At 44.4% G+C, this 21399-nt stretch overlaps 1 protein-coding gene across 9 annotated transcripts in view; it reads left to right on the top strand.

Annotated features, from left to right (window-relative positions):
• The window catches only part of LOC136881194 (protein turtle), an 850346-nt gene that overhangs the window by 58776 nt on the left and 770171 nt on the right, over positions 1–21399 (top strand). Inside the window, exon 1 of one of the 9 annotated variants that reach the window (XM_067153889.2) lies at positions 8284–8407. The exons of the other annotated variants lie outside the window; for them this stretch is intronic. The gene's annotated coding sequence lies outside the window, so the exon portion shown is untranslated. Of the gene's footprint in view, positions 1–8283; positions 8408–21399 lie in introns of those variants that run through there. 9 annotated transcript variants of the gene reach the window in all.

Raw genomic sequence — 21399 nt, 5'->3', positions numbered from 1 at the left:
ATAAATAGTATAACCTAATAGCCTACCTACTTACTAGCTACTTCAGAATTATGTTGTGACTACCTTTTTAACACTGCAAATAAATCCATCTATTACTTAAACCTCCCTGTAAGAAGAGGACAGTGAATGCAAATTGGTATTATTTTCAAATGAGCTGAGCTCGAGAGTCCATTATAGCATACGATTCTTTCAGTGTAGCATGGCTCACTGTATGTCTCGCTGCAGCGGAAGCTCGGCTCTCCGCGTGTCCAGTGAGCCGATAAGGAGCCGTGTGTATCATGTGTCTCACTGAGCCGCGCTCGTTCACGATTCTTTCGATGTGCCATGATTCAGTGTCTCGCTGCAGCGGAAGCTCGGCTCCCCGTCAACGTCCAGTGAGTGCGCCACTCAGCACTGTCCGCTGGGAGTAAGCTGAATCTTGTGCCGTGAGCTCGCCGTTCCTGTGAATCGATTCACTCGGACACTTAAATGAATCGATACACTGCTTCGAATCATTCATTCAGTAGCCAACACTAATACATACACCGGGCGAGTTGGCCGTGCGCGCAGAGGCGCGCGGCTGTGAGCTTGTATTCGGGAGATAGTAGGTTAGAATCCCACTATCGGCAGCCCTGAAAATGGTTTTCCGTGGTTTCCCATTTTCACACCAGGCAAATGCTGGGGCTGTACCTTAATTAAGGCCACGGCCGCTTCCTTCCGACTCTTAGGCCTTTCCCATCCCATCGTCGCCTTAAGACCTATCTGTGTCGGTGCGACGTAAAGCCCCTAGCATACATACATACATACATACATACATACATACATACAAACAAACACGTCATTACAGACCGTTATGCCTTTCAGCGTTCTGTCTACAAGCCTCTGTGAATGTACTAAACGTCGCCACAAACCTCTATTTGCAACTAATCCTGTGACCTCATTTAGTTCTATACTAAATCGTTAGAAACTGTCGTCTTGGTTTCCCTCTACTACTCTTACCCTCAATAACAGAGTCCATCATTCTGCTAGGTAAACTATCCTCCTCCATTCGCCTCACATGACCCAACCACCGAAGCTGGTTCATGGGTACAGTTTCATCCATCGAGTTCATTCCTAACTTAGCCTTTATCTTTTCATTCAGCATACCCTCATGTCATTGTTCCCACCTGTTTGTACCAGCAATTATTCTCGCTACTTTCATGTCTGTTACTTCTAATTTATGAAAAAAATATATCCTGAGTCCACCCTGCTTTCGCTCCTGAAAAGTAAAGTTGCTCTGAAAACAGACCGATAAAAAGAGAGTTTCGTCCAGGAGCTGACATCTTTCTTACAGAATACTTTGATCGCAACTGCAAGCTCACTGCATTAGCTTTACTACACTTTGATTCAATCTCACTTACTATATTACCATCCTGGGAGGACACACAACCTAAATACTTGAAATTATCGACCTGTTCTAGCTTTGTATCACCAATCTGTTCGCGACACCACCAAGAAAATTTCCTTTTACTTCTTCGCGAATGGGTCGCTTAGGACGACGCGAAATCAACACTTTGTAGCCTTCCTACGCAACGATTGGATCTGCTCTGACCATGTACTGTCTTCTCGTCCTTCTCGAAATCCCGTATGTGAGTGATTTTCCTGATTTCATTGCTGTCAAGTCGGTTTGGTGATCCTTATGCCTTCAGGTCTTTTTCTGTAAGCTTGTACCAGTTCGGTCTGGTATTATGAATGTATGTATTTTGTGCGTTAGTCTGTTTGGATCTATTCCTTGTAAATGTCCTATTAATTAAATTTTTCACATTCGCATTGTGTCTGAGATTTTGGGATTTAAAAAATACTTTGGATAATGCACAAGGATTTTTCTCATTATTTCACGTTCTATCACTTCTATTTGGTGTTCTAGTGTTTTGTGTTGGAGATTGAGGGTCTCTGAAGCATAGAGGTTAGATTACACTTGTATAATGTCGTATTTTGCAGCTCCAGGAGAGGCTTTTTTATGTTGTATACATTTTCTGATAACTGAAAAGTAATCTCCATTTTCTCGATGTGGTAAATTTCTTTTCCTTACAGTTCGTAATACATTCACTCATTTACTCTAAAGATCTTGTTATTGCAAATTACAAGTCCATTTGATGCGATTGTGATAACAAACATAACATTTTTTTAAAACTATATTTGTAATCCAATTTTCGCTGTTTGTTCCTGTAGTAGTTCAAGTTGACATCTTGGGCATGTCATCAGCAAATGCTAAGCTGCCTTCCAGTTTTAGCCCCAGTTGTTGCTTGGTGCACCATTCCCATACAATATTCTCAAGCGCACAATAAAATTGAAGAGCGTCCATCGCCTTGTCATACTTCTGTGTCAGTGGTTGTTAATACAGACCAGTGCTCACCAGTAAGCTGAAGCTCTGTCTACACAGTTGTTGTTAATACAGAGCTGTAGAGCAGTGCTCACCAGTAAGCTGAAGCTCTGTCTGCACAGCTGTTAATACAGAGCTGTAGAGCAGTGCTCACCAGTAAGCTGAAGCTCAGTCTACACTGTTGTTGTTAATACAGAGCTGTAGAGCAGTGCTCACCAGTAAGCTGAAGCTCTGTCTACACAGTTGTTGTTAATACAGAGCTGCAGAGCAGTGCTCACCAGTAAGCTGAAGCTCTGTCTGCACAGCTGTTAATACAGAGCTGTAGAGCAGTGCTCACCAGTAAGCTGAAGCTCTGTCTGCACAGCTGTTAATACAGAGCTGTAGAGCAGTGCTCACCAGTAAGCTGAAGCTCAGTCTACACAGTTGTTGTTAATACAGAGCTGTAGAGCAGTGCTCACCAGTAAGCTGAAGCTCTGTCTGCACAGTTGTTGTTAATACAGAGCTGTAGAGCAGTGCTCACCAGTAAGCTGAAGCTCTGTCTGCACAGCTGTTAATACAGAGCTGTAGAGCAGTGCTCACCAGTAAGCTGAAGCTCTGTCTACACAGTTGTTGTTAATACAGAGCTGTGCTCACCAGTAAGCTGAAGCTCTGTCTACACAGTTGTTGTTAATACAGAGCTGTAGAGCAGTGCTCACCAGTAAGCTGAAGCTCTGTCTACACAGTTGTTGTTAATACAGAGCAGTGCTCACCAGTAAGCTGAAGCTCAGTCTACACAGTTGTTGTTAATACAGAGCAGTGCTCACCAGTAAGCTGAAGCTCAGTCTACACAGTTGTTGTTAATACAGAGCAGTGCTCACCAGTAAGCTGAAGCTCAGTCTACACAGTTGTTGTTAATACAGAGCTGTAGAGCAGTGCTCACCAGTAAGCTGAAGCTCAGTCTACACAGTTGTTGTTAATACAGAGCTGTAGAGTAGTGCTCACCAGTAAGGTGAAGCTCTGTCTACACAGTTGTTGTTAATACAGAGCTGCAGAGCAGTGCTCACCAGTAAGCTGAAGCTCTGTCTACACAGTTGTTGTTAATACAGAGCAGTGCTCACCAGTAAGCTGAAGCTCTGTCTGCACAGCTGTTGTTAATACAGAGCTGTAGAGCAGTGCTCACCAGTAAGCTGAAGCTCAGTCTACACAGTTGTTGTTAATACAGAGCTGTAGAGCAGTGCTCACCAGTAAGCTGAAGCTCTGTCTACACAGTTGTTGTTAATACAGAGCTGTAGAGCAGTGCTCACCAGTAAGCTGAAGCTCTGTCTGCACAGTTGTTGTTAATACAGAGCTGTAGAGCAGTGCTCACCAGTAAGCTGAAGCTCAGTCTACACAGCTGTTAATACAGAGCTGTACAGTAGTGCTCACCAGTAAGCTGAAGCTCTGTCTGCACAGCTGTTAATACAGAGCTGTAGAGCAGTGCTCACCAGTAAGCTGAAGCTCAGTCTACACAGTTGTTGTTAATACAGAGCTGTAGAGCAGTGCTCACCAGTAAGCTGAAGCTCTGTCTGCACAGCTGTTGTTAATACAGAGCTGTAGAGCAGTGCTCACCAGTAAGCTGAAGCTCAGTCTACACAGTTGTTGTTAATACAGAGCTGTAGAGCAGTGCTCACCAGTAAGCTGAAGCTCTGTCTGCACAGCTGTTAATACAGAGCTGTAGAGCAGTGCTCACCAGTAAGCTGAAGCTCAGTCTACACAGTTGTTGTTAATACAGAGCTGTAGAGCAGTGCTCACCAGTAAGCTGAAGCTCTGTCTGCACAGCTGTTAATACAGAGCTGTAGAGCAGTGCTCACCAGTAAGCTGAAGCTCAGTCTACACAGTTGTTGTTAATACAGAGCTGTAGAGCAGTGCTCACCAGTAAGCTGAAGCTCTGTCTGCACAGCTGTTAATACAGAGCTGTAGAGCAGTGCTCACCAGTAAGCTGAAGCTCTGTCTGCACAGCTGTTGTTAATACAGAGCAGTGCTCACCAGTAAGCTGAAGCTCTGTCTGCACAGTTGTTGTTAATACAGAGCAGTGCTCAGCAGTAAGCTGAAGCTCAGTCTACACAGTTGTTGTTAATACAGAGCAGTGCTCAGCAGTAAGCTGAAGCTCTGTCTGCACAGCTGTTAATACAGAGCTGTAGAGCAGTGCTCACCAGTAAGCTGAAGCTCTGTCTGCACAGCTGTTAATACAGAGCTGTAGAGCAGTGCTCACCAGTAAGCTGAAGCTCAGTCTACACAGTTGTTGTTAATACAGAGCTGTAGAGCAGTGCTCACCAGTAAGCTGAAGCTCTGTCTGCACAGCTGTTAATACAGAGCTGTAGAGCAGTGCTCACCAGTAAGCTGAAGCTCAGTCTACACAGTTGTTGTTAATACAGAGCTGTAGAGCAGTGCTCACCAGTAAGCTGAAGCTCTGTCTGCACAGCTGTTAATACAGAGCTGTAGAGCAGTGCTCACCAGTAAGCTGAAGCTCTGTCTGCACAGCTGTTAATACAGAGCAGTGCTCAGCAGTAAGCTGAAGCTCAGTCTACACAGTTGTTGTTAATACAGAGCAGTGCTCAGCAGTAAGCTGAAGCTCTGTCTGCACAGCTGTTAATACAGAGCTGTAGAGCAGTGCTCACCAGTAAGCTGAAGCTCAGTCTACACAGTTGTTGTTAATACAGAGCTGTAGAGCAGTGCTCGCCAGTAAGCTGAAGCTCTGTCTACACAGTTGTTGTTAATACAGAGCTGTAGAGCAGTGCTCACCAGTAAGCTGAAGCTCAGTATACACAGTTGTTGTTAATACAGAGCTGTAGAGCAGTGCTCACCAGTAAGCTGAAGCTCTGTCTACACAGTTGTTGTTAATACAGAGCTGTAGAGCAGTGCTCACCAGTAAGCTGAAGCTCTGTCTACACAGTTGTTGTTAATACAGAGCTGTAGAGCAGTGCTCACCAGTAAGCTGAAGCTCTGTCTACACAGTTGTTGTTAATACAGAGCTGTAGAGCAGTGCTCACCAGTAAGCTGAAGCTCAGTCTACACAGTTGTTGTTAATACAGAGCTGTAGAGCAGTGCTCGCCAGTAAGCTGAAGCTCTGTCTACACAGTTGTTGTTAATACAGAGCTGTAGAGCAGTGCTCACCAGTAAGCTGAAGCTCAGTATACACAGTTGTTGTTAATACAGAGCTGCAGAGCAGTGCTCACCAGTAAGCTGAAGCTCAGTATACACAGTTGTTGTTAATACAGAGCTGCAGAGCAGTGCTCACCAGTAAGCTGAAGCTCAGTCTACACAGTTGTTGTTAATACAGAGCTGTAGAGCAGTGCTCACCAGTAAGCTGAAGCTCTGTCTACACAGTTGTTGTTAATACAGAGCTGTAGAGCAGTGCTCACCAGTAAGCTGAAGCTCAGTATACACAGTTGTTGTTAATACAGAGCAGTGCTCACCAGTAAGCTGAAGCTCTGTCTACACAGTTGTTGTTAATACAGAGCAGTGCTCACCAGTAAGCTGAAGCTCAGTCTACACAGTTGTTGTTAATACAGAGCTGTAGAGCAGTGCTCAGCAGTAAGCTGAAGCTCAGTCTACACAGTTGTTGTTAATACAGAGCTGTAGAGCAGTGCTCACCAGTAAGCTGAAGCTCAGTCTACACAGTTGTTGTTAATACAGAGCTGTAGAGCAGTGCTCAGCAGTAAGCTGAAGCTCAGTCTACACAGTTGTTGTTAATACAGAGCTGCAGAGCAGTGCTCACCAGTAAGCTGAAGCTCAGTCTACACAGTTGTTGTTAATACAGAGCTGTAGAGCAGTGCTCGCCAGTAAGCTGAAGCTGAGTCTACACAGTTGTTGTTAATACAGAGCTGTAGAGCAGTGCTCACCAGTAAGCTGAAACTCTGTCTACACAGTTGTTGTTAATACAGAGCTGTAGAGTAGTGCTCACCAGTAAGCTGAAGCTCAGTCTACACAGTTGTTAATACAGAGCAGTGCTCGCCAGTAAGCTGAAGCTCTGTCTACACTGTTGTTGTTAATACAGAGCAGTGCTCACCAGTAAGCTGAAGCTCAGTCTACACAGTTGTTGTTAATACAGAGCTGTAGAGCAGTGCTCACCAGTAAGCTGAAGCTCTGTCTACACAGTTGTTGTTAATACAGAGCTGCAGAGCAGTGCTCGCCAGTAAGCTGAAGCTCAGTCTACACAGTTGTTGTTAATACAGAGCTGCAGAGCAGTGCTCACCAGTAAGCTGAAGCTCTGTCTGCACAGCTGTTAATACAGAGCTGTAGAGCAGTGCTCACCAGTAAGCTGAAGCTCTGTCTACACAGTTGTTGTTAATACAGAGCTGTAGAGCAGTGCTCACCAGTAAGCTGAAGCTCTGTCTACACAGTTGTTGTTAATACAGAGCTGTAGAGCAGTGCTCACCAGTAAGCTGAAGCTCAGTCTACACAGTTGTTGTTAATACAGAGCTGCAGAGCAGTGCTCACCAGTAAGCTGAAGCTCTGTCTACACAGTTGTTGTTAATACAGAGCTGCAGAGCAGTGCTCAGCAGTAAGCTGAAGCTCTGTCTACACAGTTGTTGTTAATACAGAGCAGTGCTCAGCAGTAAGCTGAAGCTCAGTCTACACAGTTGTTGTTAATACAGAGCTGTAGAGCAGTGCTCACCAGTAAGCTGATGATCGGTCTACACAGTTGTCGTTATAAATTGCCACAATTCCAGCAACATTTGATTACATGATGACAGGGATAGTTATTTTTTTGTATGAGTATTTTGGGTTGAAATGGAGATGTTGATCAAATTCATATTTTTTTGAGTTCTATCGTGAGTGTGAAGTTCAGATTCAGAATTGTTTTTTATTAATGTGCAAAGTTGTCGATGGGTGCAGTCTGGTGACAGTACATGTAAATTAATGCAAGCTTATCTTGGACTGGCTAATTAACATTTAACGGGGTATGGAATGCCGTATGCTCCCAATGATAAAATCGGCTGTTTATATTGTACCTTTTCTCTGGAACCACTGGAGATAGACACTTCAAATTTTTGCAGCTTATAGTTGAATATCTTGGTCTTCTACTGAAACAAGCATAATTTTTATAACGACCTACTTAAGGAAGATATTATTTTTTATTTTGAAAGTAGATATTTTTGGTATTTTTAGAATATATTTTTGCTAATACAATTTGTAATATTCAGACAAATTAAAAACTGTTGTTTCAGCAATTGAAAGAGGTATTTGTAAGTATGTCCTACAATTTCAATTTCATATATTCAAAAGTGACTGAGAAAATGCACCTTGAGTATTAAAAAAGTAAACTTACGGGAAACGGGCTTCAAAGTGAACACATCAATGCATGCCAGGTCCATAGCTTGGATTATCTTTCTCTTTTTCAAATTCCTCTTGTAGTCTCTTCTTGGCACCTCTCCTGTCCTTTTTGCCTTGAAAAGCTTTTCTTTTAAAGGGCATTTTCATCAAACCTTAGCCTCAGTGGCGGTGGGCTCTCAGGAGCACAGGAGCACGTGAACACCCAGTTTTAATACATATTTACGCATTCATGGATAATTTAAAACTTTCCTTTCCTTCGACCTGATTTCGTCAATCGATCGAAAACACTCGACTTATATCGAAGCTCCGTTACACCGACAGTGCAACGAGCACACTGGATAATGCGCTATTGTGCTGAAGACTATACGCATGCGCAAAGCAGAGGACGTCATGGTTTTCTGCACTGATATTCCCATTAGCGAAGAGCACGGCAAGGTACGTGCCTTCTCGTCTAGAGCCAACCTCAATCCAGTGGCAGTATGACAGTTGACCACAAGGGTCCGCCACCTCCCCTATTACGGTTAGCCACAGCCTCCCAAGAACTAATATTGCATTACATTACCGGCAGATTTCGCTAGTACCCTAATTCTGAATAGGCATTTTCTAGCTCGTTGTGAACAGGTGTTTGTAATCACGGGAAGGAGTTTGCTTTACCTTGTGACTGGAAAATCTTTTCAAGTGAAATTAATTTAAGTGTTCTGTTCTGCTTCTGTGTTTGTATGGTTTGTGACCATGGTATTCTTTGTGTAAGAGGAAATGAATTCGATTCAGGTAATTTTAACCAGTGAAATATTAACCTATCAGGATAAGTTAGAATTTAAAAGGCTTGGACCGAACAGACCAGATTTGATTATCGAAAAATTTACAAAAACTGACAAACGCGAGTATAGGCGTAAGTTTAAGAGAGAAGTGTACGAAACACGCAAGTGGCTCTGTGGATGTAGATCTAGGAACGCGCTTTTTTGTTTGCCCTGTTTATTGTTCAACAAAGAAAGAAGTGAATGGAATTCAGCTGGGTGCACAGACCTTGCTCATTTGAGTGCAAAAATAAATAAACATGAAAATTCTCATGCACACAAAAACGCCAGTATTGAATTCCCTACGGTAGTATTGTCTATAATTTGCAAGACGAGAATAATTAACATATGACACAGTAGAACTCTGCCGGCCCCGTGGTGTAGGGGTAGCGTGCCTGCCTCTTACCCGGAGGCCCCGGGTTTGATTCCCGACCAGGTCAGGGATTTTAACCTGGATCTGAGGGCTGGTTCGAGGTCCGCTACAATTGAGGAGCTATCTGACGGTGAGATGGCGGTCAAAAAAGCTGGTAGACCATGGGGTTTTGTTTGGTTCTACACTAACAACCAGGTGAAGTTCGTGCTATTTAAAAACCAAGAATAGTGCTCGCATCCTTCAATACGCAGTGTAATAAAGTTATTGTGCATTTTACTTTAGTTCTACACTAACAAATTAGTCTCGTATAAAATTTATCCACGGTTACAGGGGTTCTACCAAATTATTTGTGAAGAAGGAACCGTACAAGGAACTGTTAGTGAAATAATTTTTGTACCTATGTTAATTTTTTGCTGATTTGAGACATGAACAAAAATGTTGTTGTGAACACCCTAAAAATTTTGTCACGAGCCGCCACTGTTTAGCCTTACCTGCATCCACAGTACGACACTCGACATTCGGAACTTTGCAACTTGTGATGTTTCCCTGGTTAAAACTTGATACACCAAAATGAAGAGTGCTGATACCCACAAACACTGTTTTGGGTAGGCGGTCCCAGATGACACTATTGACACATTCCTTTGGCTTTTGTGTCCTGCCGTGCAGGCATTTTGTCAAGAGATTTTTGTCAAAAAGATCCCTGAAAATTGGTTTGATTTCATCCATAATGGCTGGTGGCAAACTATGAGAATGGTTATATTTCTCCCCTGTTACTTTGCTCCTCTTATATTTGCATCCGCTGTCTGTGCCTGAAAGACGCAAGCCATGTACAGGATATTCATTACTGGATAAATGTTGAAATGTGATGCCCTGACAGCTTTCCTCATTGCTTCCACATTATCAGTATTTTTCCTGATGGTCAGACCACAGTAATTATGGAGAGTATCAATGACTGAATCAGTCAAGCTATTCTTACCCTCTAATATTCTACCATCACTAAGTTTCTTTCCCTTTATGCTTGATTTTAGTCTTCTCAATCTTGTCCCCATACGTTTTCAAACGTGACCAACACATTCCAGTTTGGCTATATTTACATCATTTCCATAGTGCTTAGAATCCTGAACAACTTTGAAAGCCTTAAAGTCATCATCCCGTAAGTAATACAAATACCTAGCTTTGTACCACTGAATAGAACGTTGGTGAAGTGACTTGCAAGAGACCGCCATGTCTACTCACAGCAGAAATCTATCGTGCATCATCATGTAAATTATTTTAAAAAGCACACTCGTAGTTATCATATCATCATAATTTATACACCATTTTAAAGAGGGCATTTGACATATTAAGAAATAACAATAATATAAAAATGACAAATTTTTGGCAAAATACCCATTCCGTATCCCCTTACATGGAGGAGTGTGATATCCATAATCTAAGCATATTTGAGCTAATTTTCATAAGATGTCTGTGGAGTAATAAAATACATGGTTTGAAGATCAAACAATAAAGGACATTCAAGTGACTGTGAGTGTTAATAAAGTGAAGAACTCAATAACTGAAAGGAGGAAGTGAACCCACTGCTTATGTTCTGTTATTTAGTTAAAGTATAATTCTTAATTGCCAATGTTAATGCCATAGCACAATTTCGATTTAGCAGTAGTGTAACTTGCCAACAAAGGAGGGAGATGTGGGAGATGTTATAAATCTCTTTGTTTTATTTTCATGAATGCTTGTCAGCACAGGCTGATTTCTGTTATGTTTGGTATTACGCTGGGTTTGTGATATTGTTACTTTCCAAATATTGTCTTTCGTAATACCATATATTTATATTCTTGGATTTTTTTCTCATTTAACTATAACCTTCTCTTTGTGAGTCTAGCCATTCTAAGCACTCATTGTTCCATATCGACCCGAGATTTCATGCTCACCTACATGCCTAATTCCTCTTAGGGCACAACACTGACTCTTCATTACTTAATACACCTAGAGTTTAAAAGATAAGAATGGACACACACAAACGTACGTCGTAAGCATTCAGCATAACCGCTTACATCGCTTGCTCACTATCGCCGTCTAGCGGAGCACAAAGAAGTCGTAACTGCTACTGCTGGCCGTCAGATTGCGCTAGTTGTATGCCTCACCACCTCCTACCCGGTCTCTGGACGTGGCCGCAGGGGGAGGTAGATGTACATACTATAAACAGGTCTAAAAGACAAGTAAATGATATTGAAGGGAACGCGGTGTAGTATGAGAAATGAGAGAGACGTAATATTAGGAGTAAAAGTAATTTGGCATTCTGTACAAAACAACAACAAGAGCGCGCGCCATCTTGTAAAGGAGTAGGAGTGTGACGTCACATATGTAGCAGAAAGCGCTATTTCATTAAAGCAACGTTTGAGATTTTCATATTTTTACAACAGGTGGGCTCTTTTTTATCTGTGTTTTAAGACAGTATCGGCGTTCTACTCGTTGCCTGCGGCGCTTTATCGATCAGGTTAGCTTTCTTGAGCACCTAACCGCTTCGGCTCTTCCGAGGGGAGTGTTAACCTCATCTTGGGGGTCATTGACCTTGGGAGAGTGGTGTTTTACGTGATAGTCTTGTCTCACATGAAATAACCGTGTTTTTTCCCATCTGCGGCATAATCTACTTTTTCCCCCGTTGATTTTCACCCACTTTCTATACGTTTTTATCTAACAGACAAAAACTCCACAAATCAGTGTGCGCTTACACGAAGGAAGGGGAAGTTGATTTAACCAATTAACAATCCTGTCAATCACTGCTTGAGTGACGAACGAATTTAAAATGTAATTTTTCAGTCCAGAGTACAATTTGGCTCGTTCAGAATGTGAGTGATAATGAGGATGAGGTGTAATCGCGACAACACGCAAATTCAACAAACAAAAGTAAATGTATTACTAATAATGTGGGGCGGGCGGTGTTCCACTTTTCAACCCTATTATCAAATCGTAATTTCAGAAATAAACTGAGAAGTCTGGTCCCACTTGGATACTGTGTGCAGGCAAGGGATCGTAATCCGAAAGGGATATTCGTCCATAGTCTGCGCCAACATTAACTCGTTTTTGACAACGAAATCTCTTACCAAAACGACCGTAAACGGACGAAGATCTATTGCACACCTTCGCTCACACGACTACCTTGGTTTGACCGACTTTTACTCCACTTCGAGTACCGTTAGTCCAAATCACGATGTTGGCCCGTAGATTGTGTGCCAGAAAGCAGCCTTGGTGCTATTCGGCAGTAGTAGGCTATGTGCCGACACATGAACTACTCTGGTGAGGTTGACGTCAAGAACGACATCCACGCATCTGATTGGAGCAGTAGATAGCGCACGAAACCTGTCTGAGTGTGGCCTTGGAGGTGGCCAGTGACCGCAGGTTCATTCATTTAGCTGCCAACAGTCAGCTCCTGGGTGGACTCGGGAAACCTTATTCAGGGTAGTGAACTCCGTCATGAAAGTAAAGTGGATGAGCGAGTTGGCTGCGCAGCCGCGAGCTTGCATTCAGGAAATAGTGGGTCCGAACCCTGAATATGATTTTCCGTGGTTTCCCATTTTCACTTTCACTTCTCCGATCCCGTCTTGTCATAAGAGCTATCTCTGAAATGAAATGGAGTATGGCTTTTAGTGCCGGGAGTGTCCGAGGAGAAGTTCGGCTCGCCAGATGCAGGTCTTTCCATTTGACTCCCGTAGGCGACATGAGCGTCGTGATGAGGATGAAATGATGAAGACAGCACGTACACCCAGCCCTCGTGCCAGCTTAATTAACCAATTATGGTTAAAATTCATGACCCTGCCAGGAATCGAACCCGGGACCCCAAAGGCCAGCACGCTAACCATTTAGCCATGCAGCCATGGACCATATAGGTAGTGAAATAGTGTGATGACTGTCCGAGGACACCAGGTATCAGCCCCCGTGCCAGCGAAAGTAACGAATGGTGGTTAAAATTGCTGACCCTGCCGGGAATCGAACCAGACAGCCCTCTGACCATGGAGCTGGACATGGTGTGATGTTATGTATAGACAAGGCTACAAGGTCTGTTAGCGTGAAGAGCACAAGGCCGCGCGTTTCCTCTGGAGTTACTCCGTCGCAGTGGCTCAGTGGGACGGTTCACATCAAGTCGAATAAGTAAAAAGAGGAATATCGACTAAGACGTGGACAGCGAGCCTCTACAGTAACTAGTCCTGTGTAGACTGTACCCTACTTCACTCCCATCTTTGCTGCACTTGTTATTCTACCACACAGTTCAGTCTTGCAATGGCTTATTTTCATACGACACTCATTGAACCCATTTTCAAGCTGCAGGCTTTCGGCACAAGCTGCCATTAAGACCAGGTCGTCAACACCTAACTGCCACTGTAGATGATCCATCTAATGTACGAACAAGAAAAGTAAGTACCCTGAACCAGTTCTTACTGCAACCCAATAATTGACAACATGAATGCCCTTGACCGATTTCAATAATCTACACTTAAGGGCACGTGTCTGTGAAGACCATAGTAAAAATAGTGCAAAATCACTATATTTGCCATCATTATTTGACCAGATACACATTTTTTGGGTGGACAAATATTATTTTGCGCAATGAATGGACATTGTAGATTATTGTTATATCATTAATCATTGGTTAAAGTTCATTGTAAATTTTTTATGAGAGTTTATTTATTGTGATGTTTTTTAAGACTGCAAAATCACTCCAAACTGTCACAAGGGTAAACTCCGAAACTACTTGTGTGATATGAATGACATTTTTACAGATACTACCCACAGCCTGTAGCTACAAAGTAGACTACAATCATGTTATTTGGTAAAATGATTCTTTTGTGGAAAAAGTTCTAAAATTGTTATTCAAATTTTCATAAATTTTGTTGAATATTTTATGGTCTATTTTTCATAAATAAAGAGCTACGTTCATGATTGTAGTCTAGGTTTCAGACAATAGCACACTAAAACTGTGTGCCAAATTTCAGTGGTCTACCATTAACGGTTGCTGAGATAGTAAAATAAATATTCTAAAAAAATATATACAATTTTTCAGGAGAGCCATTCAAAGTAAAAATTGAAGTTTGTGACAAGCCCGTACAGTTTCAATGCATTTCAGCTCCATATTCCTCATGATTTAGGGCACTCATCATCCTGCTGTCTTTTCCTATTCCTCTTGTTCTTGATTCTTCAGAGCTTTCAAATACAGCCCTCTAAGCATGTTAGCCTACGACGATCAATTGCAGCTAATGCTGAGGCCATATTTTCCCCTGGGGACATTCCTAAAGACTCCAATACACCCATTTTTAGGGTAGGAATACGCTTTTTTGGCACACGTTCCCAAATGCAGTGATGGAAACTCTCATTAGGGATCTGTGCTCGTCCATGTAAACCTTTTTCAAGAGATTTTTGGCACTAAGATCTATATAAATATGTTTTATGTTTACCCTCTGCCTTTTCTCTCTGGTACCACACCAGAAGTCTGGACCTGAAGGTCATCAGTTGATGCTATGTGAAGTAAACTATCCCACACAGATTTTCTCATAGTTTCCAAATTACCCCGGTTTCTCCTTATAGCTAAGCCATAGTACAGTTTTAATAAGCCCTGAAGGAGGTTTTCTGTTTTTTCCCATTTTCACACCAGGCAAATGCTGGATGTTTACAAATAAAGAATGTAATGCACGCTACTAGCTTCTGTTTTCAACCTAGCACGTTGTAACTGGCAGGTCTAAGAGCAATCAATTCTTACGCAGGGCAGCCAATCGATAAAATACTACTAACCGCTTTCCGTTATCTTTACTGGTGGAAAAGTTTCAAATATATGATAACTTATTTAAAGGGGCTTGGCTAATTAGCGCAGACATTTTTAAAAACATTTAGGACAAAATATGCTGTAAACTATATATATTCTGAAAGAGGGAACTCCAAAACAGAATAAAAAATTCGATTTTTTGAAAATAATTAACAATCTCCCAAAATGGCGAGCGGTTTTACCCTCGGTACTCTGTCATATGCCTTCTCTAGCTCTACGAAACATCAGTCTAACTGTCTCTTTCTGTCATAGTATTTTCCACTTACCTCGCCCATACTGAAAATCTGATCCTGAGAGCCACTCTGTAGTCTGAAACTACGCTGCCCTTCATTCAACTTACCTTGAACCACCCTTCCAAAATACCAGTGCAACCTTACCACGTAAACAGGATAGTTGTTGCAAATCCTTCCTGTTCCCTTGTTTATAGGTAGGTACAATCATCCAGTCATCAGATACTATACTAACAATCGTATTACTGTATTCTATGAAGCAATTTCACGCCTGCTTTCCCACTATATTTCACTATTTCAGGTTTAATTTCATCTATTTCTGATGCTTTGTGACAATTGAATTTATTTACAATCCCTTCTACTTCCTCTAGTGATTGTCACCGACCTTTTGTAGTGTTAGGTCATACTTTGGGCAAACACAGAATTTAGCCATATTTCAACAAATACTGTTCTAACGCTCGTGCAGCTTGGTGGAAGCGGGATTCGCGAGTTACCTAGCAAACGTGCAGTCTGTGATGTAAGGTGTGGATGGATGGTCAGACAGTGTTACCTAGTAACCGTGCAGGCTGTGATGTAAGGTGTGGATGGATGGCTAGACAGTGTTACTAGCAACCGTGCAGGCTGTGATACACGGTAGGAGTGGATGGTCAAATATTGTTATCTAGCAACCGTGCAGGCTGTGATGTAAAGTGTGGAGGGATGGTCAGACAGTGTTACCTAGCAACCGTGTAGTCTGTGATGTAAGGTGTGGATGGATGACCAGACAGTGTTACCTAGCAACCGTGCAGGCTGTGATGTAAGGTATGGATGGATGGTCAGACAGTGTTACCTAGCAACCGTGTAGTCTGTGATGTAAGGTGTGGATGGATGACCAGACAGTGTTACCTAGCAACCGTGCAGGCTGTGATGTAAGGTATGGATGGATGGCCAGGCAGTGTTACCTAGTAACCGTGCAGTCTGTGATGTAAGGTGTGGAGGGATGGTCAGACAGTGTTACCTAGTAACCGTGCAGTCTGTGATGTAAGGTGTGGATGGATGGCTGGACAGTGTTACTAGCAACCGTGCAGGCTGTGATACACGGTAGGAGTGGATGGTCAAATATTGTTATCTAGCAACCGTGCAGGCTGTGATGTAATGTATGTTTGGATGGTCAGAGAGTGTTACCTAGCACCGTGCAGGCTGTGCTGTAAGGTGTGGATAGATGGCTGGACAATGTTACCCTGCAACTGTGCAGGCTCTGATGTAAGGTGTGGATGGATGGCCAGACAATGTTACTTAACAACGGTGCAGGCGGTGATGTATGGTATGGGTGGGTGGCCAGGCAGTGTTACCTAGCAACCGTGCAGGCTGTGCTGTAAGGTGTGGATGGATGGCCAGACAATGTTACCCTGCAACTGTGCAGGCTCTGATGTAAGGTGTGGATGGATGGCCAGACAATGTTACTTAACAACGGTGCAGGCGGTGATGTATGGTATGGGTGGGTGGCCAGGCAGTGTTACCTAGCAACCGTGCAGGCTGTGCTGTAAGGTGTGGATGGATGGTCAAACAATGTTACCTAGCAACCGTGTAGGCTGTGATGTATGGTATGGATGGGTGGCAAGAAATTGTTACCTAGCCACCTTTCAGGCTTTGATGTAAGATAGGATGGATGGTCAAACAATGTTACCTAGCAACCGTGTAGGCTGTGATGTATGTATGGATGGATGGTCAGATAATGTTATCTAACACTCGTGCAGGCTCTGATGTAAGGTGTGGATGGATGGCCAGAGAGTGTTACCTAGCCACCGTGCAGGCTGTGTTGTAAGGTACGGGTGGATGGTCAGACATTGTTACATAGCAGCCGTGCGGGCTGTGATGTAATGTATGGATGGATGGCCAGACAATGTTACTAGCAACCGTGCAGGGTGTGATGTAATGTATGGATGGATGGTCAGATAATGTTACTAGCAACCGTGCAGGGTGTGATGTATGTATGGATGGATGGCCAGACAATGTTACCTAGCAACCGTGTAGGCTGTGATGTAATGTATGGATGGATGGCCAGACAATGTTACTAGCAACCGTGCGGGCTGTGATGTAATGTATGGATGGATGGCCAGACAATGTTACTAGCAACCGTGCAGGGTGTGATGTAATGTATGGATGGATGGCCAGACAATGTTACTAGCAACCGTGCAGGGTGTGATGTAATGTATGGATGGATGGTCAGATAATGTTACTAGCAACCGTGCAGGGTGTGATGTATGTATGGATGGATGGTCAGATAATGTTACTAGCAACCGTGCAGGGTGTGATGTAATGTATGGATGGATGGCCAGACAATGTTACTAGCAACCGTGCAGGGTGTGATGTAATGTATGGATGGATGGCCAGACAATGTTACCTAGCAACCGTGCAGGGTGTGATGTAATGTATGGATGGATGGCCAGACAATGTTACTAGCAACCGTGCAGGGTGTGATGTATGTATGGATGGATGGTCAGATAATGTTACTAGCAACCGTGCAGGGTGTGATGTAATGTATGGATGGATGGTCAGATAATGTTATCTAACACTCGTGCAGGCTCTGATGTAAGGTGTGGATGGATGGCCAGACAATGTTACTTAACAACGGTGCAGGCGGTGATGTATGGTATGGGTGGGTGGCCAGGCAGTGTTACCTAGCAACCGTGCAGGCTGTGCTGTAAGGTGTGGATGGATGGCCAGACAATGTTACCCTGCAACTGTGCAGGCTCTGATGTAAGGTGTGGATGGATGGCCAGACAATGTTACTTAACAACGGTGCAGGCGGTGATGTATGGTATGGGTGGGTGGCCAGGCAGTGTTACCTAGCAACCGTGCAGGCTGTGCTGTAAGGTGTGGATGGATGGTCAAACAATGTTACCTAGCAACCGTGTAGGCTGTGATGTATGGTATGGATGGGTGGCAAGAAATTGTTACCTAGCCACCTTTCAGGCTTTGATGTAAGATAGGATGGATGGTCAAACAATGTTACCTAGCAACCGTGCGGGCTGTGATGTAATGTATGGATGGATGGCCAGACAATGTTACTAGCAACCGTGCGGGCTGTGATGTAATGTATGGATGGATGGCCAGACAATGTTACTAGCAACCGTGCGGGCTGTGATGTAATGTATGGATGGATGGCCAGACAATGTTACTAGCAACCGTGCAGGGTGTGATGTATGGATGGATGGTCAGATAATGTTATCTAACACTCGTGCAGGCTCTGATGTAAGGTGTGGATGGATGGCCAGAGAGTGTTACCTAGCCACCGTGCAGGCTGTGCTGTAAGGTGTGGATGGATGGTCAAACAATGTTACCTAGCAACCGTGTAGGCTGTGATGTAATGTATGGATGGATGGCCAGACAATGTTACTAGCAACCGTGCGGGCTGTGATGTAATGTATGGATGGATGGCCAGACAATGTTACTAGCAACCGTGCAGGGTGTGATGTAATGTATGGATGGATGGCCAGACAATGTTACTAGCAACCGTGCAGGGTGTGATGTATGGATGGATGGTCAGATAATGTTATCTAACACTCGTGCAGGCTTTGATGTAAGGTGTGGATGGATGGCCAGACAATGTTACTTAACAACGGTGCAGGCGGTGATGTATGGTATGGGTGGGTGGCCAGGCAGTGTTACCTAGCAACCGTGCAGGCTGTGCTGTAAGGTGTGGATGGATGGTCAAACAATGTTACCTAGCAACCGTGTAGGCTGTGATGTAATGTATGGATGGATGGCCAGACAATGTTACTTAACAACGGTGCAGGCGGTGATGTATGGTATGGGTGGATGGCCAGACAATGTTACATAGCAGCCGTGCGGGCTGTGATGTAAGATAGGATGGATGGTCAAACAATGTTACCTAGCAACCGTGTAGGCTGTGATGTATGTATGGATGGATGGCCAGACAATGTTACATAGCAGCCGTGCGGGCTGTGATGTAAGATAGGATGGATGGTCAAACAATGTTACCTAGCAACCGTGTAGGCTGTGATGTATGTATGGATGGATGGCCAGACAATGTTACATAGCAGCCGTGCGGGCTGTGATGTAAGATAGGATGGATGGTCAAACAATGTTACCTAGCAACCGTGTAGGCTGTGATGTATGTATGGATGGATGGTCAGATAATGTTATCTAACACTCGTGCAGGCTCTGATGTAAGGTGTGGATGGATGGCCAGAGAGTGTTACCTAGCCACCGTGCAGGCTGTGTTGTAAGGTACGGGTGGATGGTCAGACATTGTTACATAGCAGCCGTGCGGGCTGTGATGTAATGTATGGATGGATGGCCAGACAATGTTACTAGCAACCGTGCAGGGTGTGATGTAATGTATGGATGGATGGTCAGATAATGTTATCTAACACTCGTGCAGGCTTTGATGTAAGGTATTGGTGGATGGTCAGGCTATGTTACTTAGGAACCATGCAGGCAGTGATGTAAAATAAGATGCATTGGTCAAACAATGCTACCTAGCAACCGTGTAGGCTGTGATGTAATGTATGGATGGATGGCCGGACAGTGTTACCTAGCGAAGTGCTGGCTGTGATGTAAGGTATGGTTGGATGGTCAGACAGTGTTACCTAGCAACCATGCAGGCTGTGATGGATGGGTGGATGGGCGGGTGGATGGATGGATGGATGGATTGATTGTGTGTGTCCTCCGCGCCTACAATCTCCGCAGCCCGCCCGACACATGGATGTTTCTAGAGACCACGAGGCAGACTGCAGTGCGCTGACGTGATCGTCTGTGACGTCAGCCAGCGCTATAAAAAGGAGCAACGTTTCTCGCCTCCCCAGGTCTCCTACAGTGTCCAACGACCAGACTACACCGCAAGTCATACACGGAGGTACCCTTTTAAAAATGTGTTCTGATTCCTGGCCGTGAGGTTTCACCTCGGGACATTGCCTCATTCATCCTGCATCCCGTAGCCACGTCGAGCACCCATCCAAGCATTCTGCTACTCACTCAAGTCCCTTACAGTGCTCCGACTCCAATCATAGCATTCTGCTATATATGAATACTAGACGCAAGTTCCTTGCAAGTTATACGTCTCCTGTTAGCATTCTGCTAATACGAACTCTCTCTACAAGTTCCACTTGTTATTATACATGACCAATAGTTTTCGACTATCAAGAACATTCTCACATTTGAAGAGACTGTCTCATCAAGACAAGATTGAATGTATATAGGAATCGCCATTTGTACCTGTGTAAATAATACTCAGGCCCTTATATTAACATTAAACGTGTGCAACTCAACAAGCTTCAAGAAAAGTTTCATTCTATTTCATGTACATATTGTACACTGACTGACAGAGCAAATGCAACACCAAGAAGGAGTGGTTCGAAAGGGATGAAAGTTGGGGAAAAAACAGAGACGGCGCGGACGAATAATTGATGTTTATTTCAAACCGATATGCAGGTTACACAATGCGCACGGCATCGACTCAGTAGGATGTAGGACCACCGCGAGCGGCGATGCACGCAGAAACACGTCGAGGTACAGAGTCAATAAGAGTGCGGATGGTGTCCTGAGGGATGGTTCTCCATTCTCGGTCAACCATTTGCCACAGTTGGTCGTCCGTACGAGGCTGGGGCAGAGTTTGCAAACGGCGTCCAATGAGATCCCACACGTGTTCGATTGGTGAGAGATCCGGAGAGTAGGCTGGCCACGGAAGCATCTGTAGAGCCTGTTGGGAGATGCGAGCAGTGTGTGGGCGGTCATTATCCTGCTGAAACAGAGCATTGGGCAGCCCCTGAAGGTACGAGAGTGCCACCGGCCGCAGCACATGCTGCACGTAGCGGTGGGCATTTAACGTGCCTTGAATACGCACTAGAGGTGACGTGGAATCATACGCAATAGCGCCCCAAACCATGATGCCGCGTTGTCTAGCGGTAGGGCGCTCCACAGTTACTGCCGGATTTGACCTTTCTCCACGCCGACGCCACACTCGTCTGCGGTGACTATCACTGACAGAACAGAAGCGTGGCTCATCGGAGAACACGACGTTCCGCCATTCCCTCATCCAAGTCGCTCTAGCCCGGCACCATGCCAGGCGTGCACGTCTATGCTGTGGAGTCAATGGTAGTCTTCTGAGCGGACGCCGGGAGTGCAGGCCTCCTTCAACCAATCGACGGGAAATTGTTCTGGTCGATATTGGAACAGCCAGGGTGTCTTGCACATGCTGAAGAATGGCGGTTGACGTGTCGTGCGGGGCTGCCACCGCTTGGCGGCGGATGCGCCGATCCTCGCGTGCTGACGTCACTCGGGCTGCGCCTGGACCCCTCGCACGTGCCACATGTCCCTGCGCCAACCATCTTCGCCACAGGCGCTGCACCGTGGACACATCCCTATGGGTATCGGCTGCGATTTGACGAAGCGACCAACCTGCCCTTCTCAGCCCGATCACCATACCCCTCGTAAAGTCGTCTGTCTGCTGGAACTGCCTCCGTTGACGGCGGCCTGGCATTCTTAGCTATACACGTGTCCTGTGGCACACGACAACACGTTCTACAATGACTGTCGGCTGAGAAATC

This window comes from Anabrus simplex, chromosome 9 (assembly GCF_040414725.1).
Source record: "Anabrus simplex isolate iqAnaSimp1 chromosome 9, ASM4041472v1, whole genome shotgun sequence".
Taxonomy (NCBI): Eukaryota; Metazoa; Arthropoda; class Insecta; order Orthoptera; family Tettigoniidae; genus Anabrus; species Anabrus simplex.
Note: the sequence above shows the minus strand (reverse complement) of the source record. Positions and strands in the feature narration are given on the sequence as shown.